The sequence below is a fragment of the Wasmannia auropunctata genome, unplaced genomic scaffold (genome assembly GCF_000956235.1).
Source record: "Wasmannia auropunctata unplaced genomic scaffold, wasmannia.A_1.0 LD336088.1, whole genome shotgun sequence".
NCBI classification, from domain to species: domain Eukaryota; kingdom Metazoa; phylum Arthropoda; class Insecta; order Hymenoptera; family Formicidae; genus Wasmannia; species Wasmannia auropunctata.
Window position 1 is genome coordinate 5,289,311 of NW_012026802.1, and position 6,181 is coordinate 5,295,491.

Genomic DNA, 6,181 nt, shown 5'->3' on the forward strand with positions numbered 1-6,181 from the left:
ATATTTTTGGGGGGTTTTTTGCATTTTACTAAAATCTGGGACCTGACCGAGCCCAACGGACCTCAAATTCGGATTCAGCGGGTCGAAAAACATGTCCGTAGATGGGTCCGGTCAAATGCACAAACCACTTTTTTTTTTTGTGTGCCGGTGTAATAATCAGCATAGTATTAATTGTAAATAGTCGGAAAAAATTTAGGAAGATCACTTAAGATACAGAGCGGTCCTTACAATTAAAAATTAAATATTTTAAACATACTTTTATTTCTCGCGGACAAGAGTAAAAGAAAAATTAACTAAAGGCTCAAATAACTACTATACGGGTAGTTTGACAATACAAAATTGCATATGCTAGTAATTTGCGTCGAAATAGACTCCTGAAAGGTGAAACCCTCATTAAACATCTTCATTACCGGCGTATTGCACTGGCAGGAAGCATTACGCGATCTCTCCTCACTTGCTACTTTATTATAGCAAGCAATCTTAGCGAGGCTGACAATAAGTTACATAACCGGGTTTGCTTAGCCATGTTTAGATTTTCAACAAGCGCTTAGCTCATTGTTCCAATTTTTCGCCTTGCGGAAGTTTCTCATTTGTTGTCGTCGTGAAATTGCTCAAAGTCTGCCAAAGCTTTCTAAGATTTTCCAGAACAATGTTCAACTTTAATCAAGTTTCCAGTACCTTGCCGGCCTTTGTCTAGCGGGCTTAATTAAAAGATCTAGATTCAGTGGACGAATCTGACATGAGAGTAAAAAAAAATGGATTTAGTTTGATAAAATGCTAAATTAATTATATTTATCAATACAAATAAAAAAGTACTAATTATATGAAATTAGACCCTCTTAATCTTTCGTTGTAGGAACATCGAATTACTTGAAATTCTTAAACACAAACGCCACAACTTTTTTTAATTTTAAAGTTATCTTCCTAATTAAGTTTTGTAATTTGACGTAAACAGAACTATGTTAATTTTAATTTAACAGAATTATTTTAACACCGTACACACATATATGCTCGCTAAGTAATTTTACTACGTGGATATTATTATACCTGAAGGTGTTAACTTTTTCGTAAGCTTGGCATAATCTTATTCTACATTTAGTTTAATTAAATTTTTAATAACCCCAAGTTTTTCCTTATCGAAAGCAATCGTATTTCGGAGGAAAGATGAAGATTTTTTGTTGAGATGCACGAAGAAGACACTTCCATTACTTTTATTTGTCCACTTTCACGAAGTAGGATGAGAAGATCGATAGTGAAATGTAGGCCATCTCAGTGCAGCTAGAAAATAATAATGGGTTGCTGTTAAGAAAATGATATTGATTTGTCATCTATCGGCGATAGAGAAGAAGTTAAGATATTAACTTTTTCTAGAAATGTAGAAAGCGATTTTCCGAGCAGACTTTATCATTTTTATACTTTACTTTATCTGTTTACTTTATTTGTTTTATATTTGACTGGTTTATTATTTTCGTGTTTTATTAATCTCGTGATGTGTAACACACGTGCGCGAAAATACCAATTTTTTTGATTGAACATTGTTTTTTCATAAATTTGCAAAGATTATCTATAGCTATATCATTAATATATGAGCGGCATTGTATTCAACCACCGCGGTGGCTTTTTGTTTTCAAAAAATAACCGTATGCAGTTGGAAGCGATAAATTTCGTTTTCAACATACCACTTCTTGGTGACCCTTTCCGCAATCTCAGCAACTTCCGTAAATTCTCTGCTTTGAAGAGCATTCTCAAGCACACCGAAAATATGAAGCGTTGCTATAAATGGCCCTGGCCGTCTCCGAAACTTTTCTGACAACAGCGGAACTCTAAAAACTTTCGTTCATATTTTATACGCATTGTACTTCTTATATATTTAGGACTCTAATACATTTTATTTTATTTAATTATAAAGCATACACGACCGAAATATTGCTGATTTTATTTGTTCGAGAATATACAAATTACATAAATAAAAAAATAAAGAATCTTATAATAACGATTACTTTTTTCACAAAATACGATTAATTAACAGCGGTTATTTTTTTCCTTGCAAGAGTGGGAACTCTAGTCCTATCGTTTTTTTGAAAATAAAATATTTTCTAAACGCTATGGTAGAACATAGTTCTTTGTATTGACGAGAAGCCATTTTGTTTCGAAAAGAACGCACACGGAATATTTCTTTCCTTTCCTCGGACATTCTTCGCGATAAATGGTGTCGGTACGAATCACTTTGCAGTTTCGCGTATCTTCTCCATCCGTTTGATTGACGATCCGCCCCTTCTTGTCGTTGAACAAGAGAGGCCGTCATCCGGTCGGCAGCGGACGATTTTCTGATCGTGGACGTGTCGGGTGCCCACGAGCGTCGGCGGACCGGTTCGCAGGATTTATCGCGTCGCATTAATTGGAATGAACGTGTCTGCGCCACCTCTGCTGGCGTTCACATGAAACACGAAAATCCTCTTGCGCCCCGCGGTGTGAATAACGACTTTGGATGCCGACGCGTCGTCTTCCACAGTCCACACAGTATCGTATACGACAGAAACGCTTACAGAAACGCATAGAACAAATCGCACGATTCTATGAAATAAACCTTATGTCGTTGTTGCATCGAACTTTTTTTATATGTAATTTTTTAACACGTTGCAATCTAACTTTGTGGATTCTTGCTAAAAAATGCAAAAGAGAAAAGCACTGTGATCTAATTAAAAAAGAAGAAACCAGAAAAATTTACAATTTAAAATAGCTGAATATTGAACGGGGCGCTAAAATAGAATGCATTGAGATTAATTAATTTATACTCAATGCATCCTAATTAATTAAAATACATTAAATAAGCAATTAATTATTATAATTAACCAAAGTTATTTTAATTTTATATATTTACTTAAAATTAATTTTTTTTTAATCAATTCCAACAGGTTTCAAAAGTGTAATTTTATTTTATATATAAAAGAACACTTTTGTGCATAAAGATATTCACCAAATTGGTAAAGATCTTAGATATTATTAAGTTTGCAGACTGCAAAAATATAGTTGTTTTCTAATTTTTAATCTAAAATTTGATATATATAGATATGATACGATTGCAACTTGAAAAGTAAAAATTACAATTTTTTCTCTATCATACTGTACTTTTAATATGCTCTTCAAACGCTCAGCGAAGTCGACAAGGACGCGTCCTGCTTTCCCAAACTATCCGGAATCTCATCTAAAGATATCACGAGTAGAGCTCGCCCTCGGTCTACTTAAGGTTCAATTTTCAAAGCTCCTGAGATCACTACCCTCACTGTCACTCCATCTATGACCTTCAATCCTTCGTCCTTCGCTCTCCTCCTCGTTTTCAGTCCCAACAAATTACATTCTTACCTTAGTGAGAGAGAAAAAAATTTTTAGGGTACTTTTTTAGCACAGTTTTAATTAGCTAAAACTTTATTTCAACTATATTTTTCGCATACATATTTTATTGCGAATAATTATTGCTAGTTGCTCTCGTAATACTGTATATAATAAAATATATAGTATTGTGAAAGTTTTGCTGGTCTTATCAGTATAACTTTTAATATTCAAATCTTAAAGTTCAAGAAAACTTTGCTTTGATGCGAGTGACTTGATAAATTTAGGCTGTTATAAATCTCATGTCAGGAATCTTCTTACATGCATTCCTCTTTTAAAGTTTTTCCGAGAGAGCTAAATTGAAAGTCTCGTGAACCACGAAGGAGACCCAGGTTATGTTTTGGGTATGCCGTAGTAAAGAATCTTGATGGTTTGCAATACAGTCACCTGGCCTCAAAGCACAACAACAACACACCTAAGATACGTCGTAGTGATAGCGCATTTTAAAGCAACGTACCCAGCGACACCGTGGCTAAAAGCAATTTTGCCCAGCTATACACTCTTAGCATCGTATCCTCGAAATATATTAGGCCGCTATATAGGTTGTCCGTATACGCCCACAACGGTTGACGATTGCGTTACCCTATCGATATTCGATACGATGTAGAATCGCCCGATAGAACCGGTCTAGAACGACATGAAGGGCCGACCTCACGTATAGTAGTCCGCCGAGATACTTTCAACTCCAGCCGTAGCCCTGCCGTAATTCGCTGCCTTGCAGAGCATAGCGATCATTTGTATCGGGACGCCGCCGCAGTCTTCCGCAGTCCACCCTGCGCGCTCGTCAATCTTGCCTACGTATTATACAAACGCAATTAATCGCAGCGAGGACGGAAAACTATCGCGGGGTTACACTGAATGGAAGAGATTACGGACTGCGGACTAAACATTCCAGAGGCGCTCAAACATACTGCAACGTGCGCGGCACAACGTCCGCGGGAGGCAATCGTTCGAAGTTGCTTGGACGTTGGCCAACCCCCGTCTCGTCCGCAGCCGCATATCTCCGGTCGTTGGCGAATGGAAGATGGCGACGCGGTGGAGATAAAGAGCGAAGGGGATGGGAGAGGCGAGTGCGCGAATGCGAGGGGGGGGGGATAGCTTTACCCGGTGTGTTTGGATTGGGCCGGAGAGTGAGGAAAGTAGGCAACTTTATTTATTACTTTGCACCCTGCAGAAGGCATTTCTCTGCGGATAGCATGCTTCAGCGTACTCGCTCGCTAGTAAACGCAAGCCGAACTCCATTAAAGCTATCTTTTAATGCGTATTTTCCTCGCGAGAAGGCACTTGAAAAACTCGATTCGAAAAGGATTCGTGTTAACTTCGCATTTCGATATTTTATCGCATCTCTGATGGATTTGAACTATAGATTCTTTTATAATCTTCCTCGATATCTACTTTAACTCTGTTTAGCATAAATTTATTAAATTATTACCTTATATCACATTATGGTTACATTATTCACATTTGATCGCGCGTATCCAGTACGTCTCTGATAAGCTATCGCAAATATCAAGTTTCCTATTATCGGAACTATTATCTATTGAGTTCATTATTACGAGATTAAATACGTTCATTTCGCTCTCGAAATTGAAGCAATAAATTAAAATTGCTAATATCAGAATTTAATGATGACTATCTGTTGATGTTATCGGTCACTGAAGCTATCCTCTTTTTTCGGTTTTTTTTTACTCGCCACAGAGTATGCTTCAAAAATCAAGAGGGTAATACTACTTGCAGAATGTTAGTACACATAACACGATCCGGTAAAGCGCGTCTTTTCTTTCTTATCCTATCTCGGCCCCTCATACTCGGCTTCTTATCTTACCTATTGTATCTTTAGCGCTGGTCTTCGTTCTTCTTTGTCTAGGCGCAAACAAGATTGCATTTTATGCTTGAGCTTCGTACGCTTTTCAGCGGAGGAGCTTACTTGTGTTCTCCCCCTCCCCCGCGCGTTTATAGGAGTCTTACAAACATTCTCTTATTTGCCATCGTTGCAGTGATGTCGCCGTCGCGGCACATCGCAGCCTGCAACGAATGAGAATTGAACTTGTAGTTGGCCAAATGCTCTTGCACGCTTTATTTCAAATACACTTTGAAATATTGGTAAAAGAACTCTTGAGAATCTTTATAACTTCAGTTATTATATTACGGAAAATATATAAATACATTGGAATAATTATGTACGTCGTAAGATATATAATTTTTATTTTTATTTTTATTGTGCACCATTGAAATTATTTGATTACGGAATCACTTAAATCTGTGTGTTTTTCTTTTCCAATTTTGCCCAGCTGAAATTAGTTTTGAATTAAAAGTCCAAATGAACGTTTATGTCGCGGGAAATTCTATGATTCACATACGTACATTATTGTGTCTAAATACCAGCAATTTACTTCTTTTGTGTTTTAAATTAATTGCATTTTTCCAAATTCGATTTTCTACTATTTAGCAAACAAACTTTTATCGAGAAATCAATAACTCGTGCACGCATTGGCGTTACGTTTCGATGTGCTATTACTGTCGTTATTAATATCGTTTTTTTTTTCATTTTTACTGTCTCGACTCTTTGCCGTTTCGCAATTATCGAATTTATTCTACTTCGGGCCAATATCATTCGGTTCCCATTCAATGGCGCATTATTTTTCTCATCTGGAACAAATATCCGATTTCAATGATATCCTATCACTACCGGTACGAGGCAAAAAAGGACACTTTCTGGAATTGTAGAAATTTCGTTAATGATTGTCATACACACTCTGTCTGTTGTCTCTTTTTATGAGCTGACGTAACT